This window comes from Acanthochromis polyacanthus, chromosome 22, assembly GCF_021347895.1.
Source record: "Acanthochromis polyacanthus isolate Apoly-LR-REF ecotype Palm Island chromosome 22, KAUST_Apoly_ChrSc, whole genome shotgun sequence".
In the NCBI taxonomy this organism is placed as follows: Eukaryota; Metazoa; Chordata; class Actinopteri; family Pomacentridae; genus Acanthochromis; species Acanthochromis polyacanthus.
This window is the reverse complement of record NC_067134.1, coordinates 28458064-28471752: the sequence shown is the minus strand read 5'-3', so window position 1 is coordinate 28471752 and position 13689 is coordinate 28458064.

Below are 13689 nucleotides of genomic sequence, written 5' to 3'. Positions count from 1 at the left end.
TTATCACTGGGACAGAGTAGGATTTTAAAAACTGCAGCAAAAAGTGCTGTTTTTACTTCTGTTTAATCAGAGCTGTGAGTTACAGGGTAAATATCAGCTGATAATTTAATGCTACCTGTTCATACTATTATACTGGGTGGTCCTTGACCTGCCATACTTGGGGAGTTTTTTTAAGAAAAGGATACTAGATGTGTTTTTATACCAGATATGGTGCTTATTCTGCTTCACAGACCCCTAGGGTGGAAGAGGTTAATTTAAATGTTCAAAAATTCTCCATAGATTCAACCAAGCAAATGTGTTTTAGACTAAAAATTTCATTTCTGCTTAACTTACAGGTAAGCTAGACCTTGACCAAGGACAGGAAGTGATGAACTGCATGCTTGTTAAAGCCACAAATGCCGGTAAATTGATTTACTTTTCTCAGAGGGCCTTCAGGACACCAACACACCTGTAGTATCTGGTGGATCACTTTTAGCCCCCATCCACACGAAGACAAAACGCTTAACAGTTTCGAAAACAATCGCCATGAAGACGAAAGGCGTCTCAGAAAATGTGTGCGTCTACATGAATGCACTCGATACGCATGGAAACGCTGTAAAACACATGCCAGACCTTTAGGGGCGCTGTAGCGATATGACGGAAACACGCGGAAACAGAAGAAAAAACAGTGGGCATGCGCACTTGTGGCACAAGTTGTAAACAGAGACCAAGCCGGGAAGCATGAGTGGGCCGTAATGTGTCCTCGATAATTGTTTATTCAACTCGGTGATTGAGAAGAAGGAGATTTTGCTACAACAGGGATGGTAGGGTCACTCGCTTCATCAGCACATTTGCTACACTGTACGCCGCCATTGTTGTTGTCTTTGCCGTGTGTGGTGCATGCGTGTCAATGAAGATACAAAACTATGACGCAAGTGTATCTGAAAAGTATCAGATAGCTGGTACATACGGAGCTGCGTATACGGCGTTTCAAAACCTGGTTTCAAAAATGATCGTTTACAGACCCCCCAAAACGCCGTCTTCATGTGAATGATACTCAGATTCGGCAAGAAACTTATGCGTTTGGACCTCGGTTTGTCTTCGTGTGGACGGGGCCTCAGTTAACTTAATCACTAGACTCTGTTTGGAAGAAGAATAACCACAGTTTAAACCTCTGCCTCTGTCTGTCCAGAGATTCACCTGTCATAGAAACTTAGAGGTAAGACTTCATCTATCTAATGTCTTCCTAAAATCTGTCCTATGGTTGTGCTGACCAAAGTTCCTTTAGGGACTTTTTTTTTTTTGCGTTTGCTTCCATTTCATTACCTCCATGATCCACCCTGTGTCCTCAGGTCTCAGGTAACAGCTGGTGTGTTGAGTCAGCTCAGAGTTTTTAGTCATTTTCAGACACACACACTGCTTTTTCAACCTGTTTGGGGATTCATGTAGCCTAGCCGCGCTAGACAACCCACGGCAACGAATTTAATTCTCTGCCAGGGTCGACAACAAAAACGACAACAGTCGTTGAGCTCCATTAGCACCGACTCTGAATAATGAATAACCCTAACCCTAACCCTGCGAATACTACTAACCCTAACCCTGCGAATACTAACCCTACCAATTCTACTAACCCTACTAACCTTAGCCCTACTAACCCTAATAACACTAACCCAACTAACCCTGTCTTTTCATATGTTCATCCTTCACGTCCACTGAGAAGCACCAGTTCAACTCTTTCTTCTTTCCACAGAGCCATATTTAATCTGTGGAGGTAAAAACATTCTAGTTAGTGAGATGTTCTATGTGTCCAGACTTTAGGGACATCCTGTAGATACTGCTGAAACAGGGTCTTTTGCTAAATACTTTAATTTAGAACCTGTCACACTAGTTGGCTTAGGGGTTTGTTCAAGACACATGTCTGCAGTGACAACCAACCCTAGATCAGCACATATGGGTCAGTGTGTGATCCTTTAAGTTGGTCTCATATGTTCTACAGGGGCAGGAGAACCTGTGCTGTGCTGTTTGGGGGTTAGTTCTAGAATCTTGGGTGGAGATTTTAGGAAGTTTCTTTAGTGAGTCACCCAACACTGCCCGAGGTCCTCCGTAGTTTCCTCAGTCTGAGTTATAAACGGAGCTTTCAGAACCCTTCAGGGTATTTCCACTGTCTTTACTATTAAGCTCTTGTATTGGTTAATATTAGGGAGACTCAAACATGCTGTATCATGTTTTCTTTAATTTTTTTCAGAACACTTCAGGCTATAAAGATCTGCCACCATTTGATATGTTAATACTTGCAGATTCAGGGTACTGGCCTTTATATGATGGGGAAAAATAGCTTGTATTATGCAAATGGTATGTTTTACATGATATTATGAATACTATTCATACTATAAAATGGGGGCAGTTGAGGTCTCATTTCATAAAGGTGTAGTGGAGATTATATCAGAACCGTGATGGTGGGATATGTATAACATAGAAAAATGTGTTTTATCCAAGTCATTAGTGTCGACAAACGCAATGTGCACAAACATTCAACTCATGAATATGTAGATTTTTTCTATCTTTATTGAATACATCCGTTAAACCTTTCCAAAAACAGTAAGTCAACCTTTGGATTTAACAACTGGCCAACACTGGTCGTGTTTCCTGCAGTCTTTTTTATCCATAGAATCATAACATATAATAATAGACAGCAGATGAGGACAGAATAAATTTAGAATTATTAGAAATCTAAAATCTGCAGAAAGGGGATTTAAAATAAAGATACTGAGTGGCCTGGATGACTCCTTAATGCATAGCTTCAAGCTTCAACTGAAGTCCTACAGACTTCACAAACATCAGGATGTGTGAAGCCTGAAAACTGAGTGAATGAAATGAAGACGGGACATTAATCATTACTGAAGGCAGCTGCTAATTTATTGCTGAAGGCTTTCTTCTCCAACCTACATCAAAGCCACAGTAACAGTCCATATGTGTGAAAGAACAGAGCTGAATGAATGAGTCTGTGATGTACAGGACTCAACAGAAGTGAGTGCACCCCCGAACAGCACACTTTAATGGTACTTGAAATCACTAGATAACTGCATTATTTCATGAACAATCAAAAAACAAATATTTTAGAAAGACTATTAAGAAAAATACAGGCCCTAAAGTAGAAACTCAGTGGAACAGACATGAATCCAGCTGTGATCACTGAGACCAAATAGATTTCCAATCAAATGATCCGTGAACACCAGAACTTTGTCTTTTTTTGACTATGGGATGTGTCTTTTTTCTGCATCATGGCTCCACATGGAAAAGAATTACCAGAAGAACTAAAACATATAACTGTACAGCTTCACAAAGAAAGAGACAGGAAGATGAGTGAGAAACTAAATGTCTGTCAGAACACACATCAGCTGCAGTGAAGCAGAAGAAACCAAACATTAGTTCCACTAATCAGAGCTCCTCATTGATGTTCACACAAGTTCTAGAAAGTCCACCATCACTTTAGCCCTCCACCAGTTATTATTATTATTATCCACCAGTTTATGGTAGAGTGGCCCGATGGAAGGATTTCCTGAGTGGAGGACACATGAAAGTCAGAAAACGACCTTAATAATGGTCACTGTACAGACTCAAATCATTTCTCCGCCCTTCATCTTTTCCATTATATTTAATGTTCCTCCCAAACAGTTTAATCTTACTGAGGTGACCAGATGTTCTTCAGGAACACTGACCTTTTTTTTTCTTTCTGGAGAGCAGTGGTTACTTCAGTGAGGTCCTGAGTTGGACATCATGTTCTGTTCAACCATGCAGGAAGATGTGGATTCAGCTCCAGTGATTCCTGCACGCTTCCAGCTGTCAGTCCGGGCTTCTCTTCTTTTCTTTTATTAGATCTTGGAGTTATCTGGACAGATAATAATAGAAGCTCATTCTTAGTGGTCCTCTAGGGCTTACCGACACCAACACAAAGCTCCTGCTCATTTCATGGTTGTATTGTGAACCTCTTGGTTGTAACCCTTCAGTTTAAGAACTTGTTGATTCATTACTAAAGTTCAGTGACTCCTAATGACTCCGCCTTCATTAGCAGTGATCCATGTTTCTAGAGGTCTGGTTCTTCATGGACATGTGAACATTGACTAACAGCTACAGTGTGAAACCAGCAGCTTCAGATGGAAAGATCATAAGATGATGTGCTTCATATGAAACCACATCCAGAGACTGATGGGAAACATCTAGAAAACCACAGATTCACAGCCAGACATCCAGCCGACGGTTGAACAGAAAGGATTGTTCTGATGTGACTTTCAGGAGTGAAGAGGACAATAGATCTGACCTCCTTGGGTTCCATGATATCCAGATGTTAATAAATGATCCTTTTAAATAGATCACATTTGTGACCTTTTGTTAATTCTTTAATAAATAGAATAAGCCAAGAGAAGAAAAGCAGTAATGGAAGAGAAAAGTGCCTTTTGGAAGTAAAGAGGAAATGAGAACAGTACAAAGGAAGATCAAACCCAAAATAAGAAGTGTGAGGAAGCCTACAGGGATGAGATCCTCTTAAAGAAGGACACCGAACGCCTGGCAGCGTTTAGACAGCCCAAAGGACGGTTTATCTCATTTACTAATGAGCAGGACCTTGTCACTAATTTAAAAAGCTTTTGTGGTTGATTCCACACTGAGGATTTTTAAGGTTTCATTTTATTTTTTTTATTTTTGTGAAGAAGGGCTGCACAGTAGAGCAGTGGTTAGCACTTTCACCTTGCAGATAGAAGATCCCCGGTTTGTGTCCCGGCCTTCCTGGGATCTTTCTGCATGGAGTTTGCATGTTCTCCTGCACATGTGTGGCTTTTCTCCAGGTTCTCCAGCTTCTTCCCACAGTCCAAAAACATGCTGAGGTTAATTGGTTACTCTAAATTGTCTGTAGGTGTGAATGTGAGTGTGATTGTGTGTCTGTATATGTAGCCCTGTGACAGACTGTTACCTGTCCAGGTGTCCCCTGCCTTCACCCTCAGTCAGCTGGGATAGACTCCAGCCTCCCTGCAACCCTATTGAGGATCTAAACGGTGTCTAGGTAATTGATAGATTTTTGTGGGGAAAAAAAACTGCTCCCAGAAAGACCTCAGAAGACAACAGGTGATCCTAACCCGCTGGAGCAGCAGCAGTTTGGTTCATTTACAGAAATACAGTTTGATTTATTCATCCCGCAGACTAAACGTTCCTGCAGATCTACAATCACATAATATGGTGTAGTTTTGAAAAACATTGAGTAAACTGGTAAATACTTTAGAACTGCAGCTCTGGAGGCTGATAGTTTCTTTTTCATCTGGAAATGATGTGAAAATTGGAGGTTTGGTTGATAAATTAGAGGTCTACAATCCGTATTTCTGTCTTCTGTCACAACAAAGGAGAAAATAATTACTGCTGTGATCATTTCTCTCAGTGGTGAAGTTCTGTCTTGTAGTATTTTAACCCTGATGGAGAGTTTTTATATCTGACTAACCTTGAGACTGATGTGTGGCACGATTTATGCTAGAATGAACTTTATTTACCTCAAATTCAAGAAATAAATAGGGAAAAGAGAGTTTTATAAGAAGAGTTTCATGTAATCAAAAGAAAACACATGCATCAGAAATAAACACGGTATAAAGTCTCTCCATCCAGACAGGACACAGAAATGGTTCTCTTTATCACGGACAGATCTGTTCTGACAGTAAAATCTCCTTTCAGGTTCCCACAGAACGTTTCACCACCAGGATCGGTTCAAAGTCGACTTCTAGTTCATTCTAAATCAGATAAATCTTCAGATGCCATCTCATAGTTTTCCTCAAAAACGTTTCTTTACAACTAAGGCGTGTCTTCATTCATGTTTTGGAGCAAATGTTTGGGGTCAGACGTATTATATCTTTTGTATTAAACACTGGCGTGATTCTTAGACCAGAGTGACATTTTTTTGTGGTTTATTTTATCTTTTATTTGCTGCTTGGTTGGATTTAGGAAAACATTTAGAAAAAAATAATTCAAAGGATTCAGAGGCTTTATTGTCATCAGAGCAATGAATGAACTGGTGACTAACCTATAAATTATATTACATCTAATATCATGTTTAGGCTGCTGCTACTAGTTCAACATTTAGTTTTACAGAAATATCCCATTGGAGTTAAAGTTCTTTTACATGTTTGAAGCTTCTGGGTTCAATATTTTAGTCTAATATTGGAAGATAATTTGGCTGAAAATGACAGTAAAGCAGTAAAATAAAAGAAGCTGTTGATTTAGAAGCTGTTTGTGAAGTTTCAGAAATCTAATCCAACTAAAACATGTTCAGTGTAGCTGTAGAGGAGCGTTAAGGAAAGATGTTACTGATGTGAACACAAAACTACAGCAGCAAAAACAGGATATCATGAAGAAATGGAAGAATCAGAAACATCAAAACTCTGCAAACCAGACTCATCATATCCCATCGTTAGCAGGCTGGTTTAAATCAGAGGAGCTTCTGGAGAATAAAAACATCCAACTCTTGTGGAAAACGATGACAGAAACCCTCATCGGTGCAGAAAGCAGACGACCATCTTCTCCAGCTTCATGACTCATTTCTCTGCCTTCTACCCAGCAGATTCCAGCTCTGTTTGGATGTTTGAAAACCCTTCTAAGCCGTCTGAGCTCCTCACCGAGGCTCAGAAACGGTGACCTCTTAGCGTCTGGATACAGATGTTTTACCACACAAGCTTCTCTGTGAACATTGTTCAGTAGCAGCTGCAGGAATCTGGACTCCTGTGGTTGAACGTCTTCCTCCACCCACTGACCTTGGGACAATCCTCCAGTAACTGATCACTAAACTCCTGATTCATCACTCTGATAACGAGCATCAAACCTCTTCAGATTCCATCCAGAAGCAGACAGACTCAGAGTCTCATGAACCCGGTTTGATTAATGAGAGCTTCTGCACCTTTTAAATGCATCATCAGCAGATATAAGGAGACAATGGTTGCTCCCTCATTATTTCCAGCATGCAGATGTTCCAGGCACTTCCTACCTGGTGTTATTTAACATACAGGAAGTGAGATTCTAAATCCTCATCTTAATGCATGACATCTAGTTTAGTCTCTTTCTGACACTAAGCAGGCAGATGTGTCCATCTACTTTAGACACAGTTTAGTAAATAAAATATTGAAATGGTGATAGAACTGAACTACTCCTTGTTGGTACTAACTCCTCCCTATCCAAAGCTGACAGTTTCTTCCTCACCACAGACAGCTCCACAGTGTCCCCCTCCCCTCAGGTAAAGAGTCTGGTTGTCATCCTCGACAGCTCACTTTCTTTTCACTCCCACATTAATAACGTCACTCGCTCTGCTTATTTCCACTTACGCAACATTAATCGTCTCCGCCCCTCCCTCACCCTCATACCACGGCCATTCTAGTTCACAGCCTCCTCACCTCCCGTATTGATTACTGTAATTCCCTCCTCTTTGGTGTCCTCCACAAATCCCTCCATAAACTTCAAATGCAGCCCTTATCACCCGTACTCCCTCCTTCCACCACATCACCCCCGTCCTCCAGCAGCTTCACTGGCTCCCGGTCCATTTCCGCATCATGTTCAAAGTCCTTCTGTATACATTTAAAGCCATCCACAAACCTCGCCCCCCCTCCATCTGTCTGATCTCCTCCACATTGCCACTTGGTCTCGTTCCCTCAGGTCCTCCTCCTCCCTTCACCTCTCTGTACCTTCTGCCCACCTCAGCACCATGGGGAGCAGAGCTTTCAGCCGCTCTGCTCCTAACTCTGGAATTCTCTCCCACCAGACATCCCAAACATTTCCTCTTTAACCCAGTTCAAGTCACGACTCAAAACTCATCTGTTTAAATCTGCATATTCATTAGAATTCATTCATTGTTTTTAACTGTTGTGTAACTTGTGTCTGTTTTTATGTTTATTTTATTGTGTTTTATCCTTTGTAAAGTGTCCTTGGGTGTTATGAAAGGCACTGTGAAATAAAATGTGTTCTTCTTATTATTATAAATTTGACAGGATTCAGTTTTTATGTCCCTCTGCTTTTCCTTGTATCAAAATACATCTCTGTAGTCTGTTTCTGTAAAGTTGGAACGGACCTTTACTGAACCCCCACAGGGGAAATTCAGATGTTCACATCAGCACAATCAGACTGCATTAACATCAAAGACATTTCTATAAATACGGATACATAATGAAACAGGAATACTAAAAACAGTGGTGTGTGTTAACGTGTGCTAGGATGGCATGTTTACATGGGTATGTATTAATTAAATATAAGAATTAATAACATAAGTCATTTCAGGACACTGCATAGTAAATTAAAGACTTTACAGTATCATTGGAGAGAGAAACCCAACAACTTCAAGCAATTCCCTTTACACTAAAAGAAAACCTCCTTTTTAACAGGAAGAAACCTCCAGCAGAACCAGGCGCAGGGAGGGTGGACATCTGCCTCCACTGGTTGGGGTAAAATTATAGAAAAGACAAACAAACAATGCATCAGACAACAACAAACACCAGGAAGGCCAGTAGCTACAGATCAAAACACAAACCAGGACAGAGAAAAGACAGAAAGGTAAGAATTAACGTGGTGGTAGGTAACGATCCTGTGCAGAACAAACTAGAAGCTTCCTGAAACAGGAACGTTTGAAGTCTAATCTTAAAAGCAGAGAGAATTTCTGCCTCCTAAACCCAGAGTAGGATTGCAGCTAACCACAACTAAAGCTGCATTCTTCTGGATGAAGTGGTGCAATAAGGTATTAAAGATAAGATAGAATTTGGTCTGAGAGAATCAGGGTTTTAAATTCTATCCTGGATTTTACAAAGAGATGACGAAGACAAGATGATACTACAGAAATGAGATGTCACTGTTGGATCAGCTGAGGGGTTTTCACCTATTAACAAATAAAGTAGGACTTAGTTTAAATGTGGGTTAAAAGATATATAGTTCCCAGAATTAACTCAGAGATTCCTCCTGGTAGTGATGGAAGATCATACCATCCACTGGTTAGACAGCGTCCTCCTGAGTTTTGTTGGAATGTCAAAGAAGAAAATTACAGGAAATCCAGACACGCTTGTAATTTGACTGATTGGTTTCATTTGACTTCACAGATAAATAAGATCTACTTTGTTCATCCTGGAGGAAATGATTTGATATATAACTGGGTATCATCTGCATAGTGATGAATGTTGATGCAGTGTTTCCTAAATATAATGCTGCATAAACTCTGGCTTTGTACAAGAGAAGGTAACCCAGTGGAAATGTAGGACGACATGTGTGCATCGAAAAACCATCTTTGACACAAACTGGAATCTATCTGATGAATACAATTTATCTCAATGACATGTTCCAGTATGTGTGCTAAAATGAGAATGAGATCCAGCAGGACAGGTGTAGAGAGAAGTCCATTTTCTGAGGCTGAGATGATCACTGATACTAATGGAGAATCTTTGGATTTCTGTGTATTATTTTGTATTTAAATTAGTCAGATAAAGTAACATTTTATATGATGTTTAGCGTGTTAACCGGAATATTCCAAACACTCAGACACATTCACATGATAACTACCACTGTAACGGCTAGAATATTTAAACTTGATTAGGAGAATTCTAAATGTCAGACTTGTTCTGGAGAGACCTTTGGCTGCTCGATGTTCTGTGAAACATCGATGGCTGTGTTGTGTCAGTCAGAGGCTTTAACAAACACCAGATGCAGACAGAAGAGGTGGAAACCAGGAAGTGTTTATCTTGGGAACAAATATCTGCTCTTATGGAGAGGTGGAGCGTGTCAGGACGATGCCTGGAAGCTCATCTCATGGAAAATGAACAAATCTACAGGGAAGAAGGAGAACATAAAGGGTCTTTAGCACTACCAGCAGAGAATCTAGGCTTCTGTGTGGTTTAGAATGAGTGGATTTTTGAGATTAAAACACAGTTAAAAGGTTTAAAATCAGCTGCATCAAACAGACACTGGAGCTTTGGTTGTAAATCAGTAAAATCTGACGTCTGGATTCCAGTGGAGGGGGAACAACCTTCTGTTACACTTTGGTATTAGAACACTACTGACAGCAGGAAGCTAGCGGTCACTAGTTCCATATATTTCAAACACATTCTACCTTCCTAACCAACATGTGGACATCTGTTTCTATCTGCTCATCATTTCTGCAGCTTGTGGACTTCATCTATGAGGGATGATGATCTGTCTGACCACCTGCTGTGGGAACATCTCAGCAGAAATGTTTTTCTGTCAGAGCAACTGTGACGTACCGGAGTCAGGTGATCGAGCATTAGACCAGAACTTACAGCAGAATCCCATTTCTAAATACTGTAGGTTATAACAGCTCCTTTAAAGCTCCTCAACAGAGGTCCTGTTTGAGTTTTAGGGGTGTAATTTTAGTGACTAAAGACAGGGTAGATAGGCCGCTCTGCTGCTTCTCAAAAAACTTTCACCAACTTAACTATCCAACTACCCAGAAGAAACCTTCAGATGTGGATTGGACACAACCCCCAATACTGAACTTATGAGAGTTAAAGTTGTGGTGGATTCTCCGTCTTGACGGGCATGAATGCATCTGAGTTTGAATGAGTTGTTGATTAACTGGTGATTGACAGTGAAGTGAGCATCCAGCAGGTATTCAGTCTGCTCGTTAATGAATGTCCATCAGGGCTCAGAGTACCTGTGTGTGGAGTGTATTTATATAGAAGAAGTATTCACTCACTTTTGCTGCTTTTATGCACAATATCATGGTGAAAATAATTTGGCTTTTTTGACAAGAATTTGCAAAATAACTCTTTAATATCAGAATGAAAACAGATTTTTACTAAGTCATATAAATTAATTCAACATATATAAGATGAACTAAATGATTGCCATCTTTAAAGAGACTGACCTAATTAAACAGCTAGTTGATACCAGCTGTGTCACAATCAGTGAAACAAAGATCACCTGAGAGCAGCTGATGTGTCTCAGTGATTGGAGTATTAAAACACCTGCATCTGGAAGGTTTAGTCTCTACAAAAACAACATGAAGACTTAAGAACAAAACAAGCAGCTTAGAGAAAAGATCACTGAAAAGTATAAGTCAGGAGATGATTACAGAAAGATCTCCAACTCACTGGACATCCCAGAGTTTAGGTAAATCCATCATTTAGAAATTCAAGGACTGTGGCTCTAGTTTAAATCTGACTATAGCTGGATGTCCTCACAAACTGAATGACTTGATAAGAAGAAGAAGACCTGTGAGGGAGGCCAGCAAGACTCCTACAGCCACTCTGACGGAGTTAAAGCTTCAGTAGCTCAGATGGGAGAAACCGTTCATATAACCACTGTTGCCTGGTTTCTTCACCAGTCAGAGCTGGATGGAAGAGTGGCAGAGAAAAAGCTCATTTTAATCTCACCTGGAAAAGACTCCAAGGTCAACTGGAAGAAGGTTCTTTGTTCTGATGGGGCAAAAGTTGAGCTGTTTGTTCATCAGACTAGATGCTACACAAACACTGCACATCATTACAAACACACTATCACCACTGTGAAGCATGGTGGAGGCAGCATCATGACGTGAAGCACGGAGGTGGCAGCATCATGATGTGAAGCACGGAGGTGGCAGCATCATGTGAAGCACGGTGGAGGCGGCATCATGATGTGAAGCACGGTGGTGGCAGCATCATGACGTGAAGCACGGAGGTGGCAGCATCATGATGTGAAGCACGGAGGTGGCAGCACCATGGTGGTGGCAGCATGTGAAGCTGAATTCTTCTGACCATGAGTTCTTGTCTAAAAGCAACAAACAGGTGAAACCTCCTTGGGGGTGAATCCTTCTTATAGGCTCTCAGGTTTGATTAACAGTCTTAGTTTGGTTTCCTCCTCAGAGCACCACTAACTTCACTGATCTCCAGTCCTATGTTGTCAGTGTTTAATTTTACTTTTTAAAAAAAAAAAAAAGTATTCCTGAACTGTTTCGTTTTGCAGCGTGTATCATCACAGAAATTTAAAACTTACTGGAATGATTCACTGCAGATCTGATAGAAAACGCTGCAGAAACGCCACATGATAGTTGGATAAATTCTCATTCTGTTTACAGTTAAATGTTTACAGGTAATGAAAGCATCACTGGGAGTTATCCTGCTATTATAAGGAGGGTTTAATTTGATTTATTTGTGTGTGTTTCACAGTCCTGGTGATTATTTATTGTTCTAATGAGACACAGTTGTTCAGCTGATGATGATGATGATGATGATGATCACACCTTCTCCATGGCAACACTCTGCCTCTCCACTTTTCTCTGAGCTGCTAAAAGCCACAGACTTCATTGTTTTACTTCAGATTCCAGCAGAATGAGGAGCATCTGCTGTTTTCAGTGTTTTCCGACAGTCTGCTCTGGTTGTAGAGTAAGAGAGGGATGTAGCAGGAAGTCTGTGGTAAAGACAATAAATCTGTGAGTTAAATGTCTCGGAATGATTCAGAAAATCCTGATTTGTGAATAAAACAACAGGACTCATGCTTGGGTTCATTTTTCTGACTCTGAACAACCTGCTCCTCTCAATCTAGGTCAGCTCTCATGTTCTGATCTCTGTGCTCCATTTTATTGGAATCAGCGCTGGAATAAATGTGTGTAGTTTCTATGTGGGTTGCCATGGTTACGGCGTGACGTTGGCGTTTCCTGCACCAGTGGGCGGGGCTTCCTCTGGGTTCCAGCACTGATGCTCGCTTAAATGGATAACAGGCATGAATATATCATAATGACATTAGACAAATGGAAAAACGCCACTTACCCACTTAATCAGTTTGTGTGGCTCTGATTTCATTCCAGCTCAAGTTTAAAGTCTCTCTTCATTCAGAAATGAGTTTTAATTCTTGATTCTTAGCTGGGAGTCCTCCAGGAATCTGTAGCAACACTGACATGGAAGTCGTGAAACTAAAGTGCAAACCTGAAGCTTGTAAATGAGCATAAACTACCATTGTGTAGTCTGGACACAGCTTCTGATTTAATCTTTATTTCAGGATGATTTCCATTGTAGATTCTCACTGAAGGCATCAAACTATGAATGAACTCATCTAGAATTATGTAGGAAATAAGTTAAATGTTTTATATTTTACATTCTTCAAATGATTCAAATTGAATTCAAAATTGTCAGTGATTCAAAATTTGTCCAAAATTACTTCAATCTTGTCAAATATGACCCAAAAGAAATCTGAAATAACCCTGAACAAGTCCTAAAAAAACTCTTTATTCAAAAATGGTACAAAATGACTTAAAGTCTGTCCAAAAAAACTTGTAAAACAAGTTGAAATTTGTCCAAAACTACTTCAATTGTAGTAAATGACTTGAAATTTTTTTGATCATGAATTAAAATTTGTGTTCAGTGACTGAAAATGTGTCCTAACTTACTCAAAAATCATCCAAACTGACTAAGACTTTATCCATTATGAGTAAATATTTGTCCATAATGACTTAAAACCTGTTCAAAACTACTCAAAGTATGACAAAAATGGTCCATAATTAGTTAAATCTGGCCGAAAACAACTCAAAAGAAGAAGTCCCAAGAAAGTCAAAGTTAGTTAAAAATGATTCAGTTTGAATTAAAAATGACCAATAGTGACTCAGAATCTGTGCGTTCTGTTCGATTCTTTGCTTTGATTCCTGCTGTGAACACTCGGCATTCTCTGGATGAGCTTCATGAGGTAGAACCTGAAATGGTTCTCCAACAGTCTTGAAGGAGT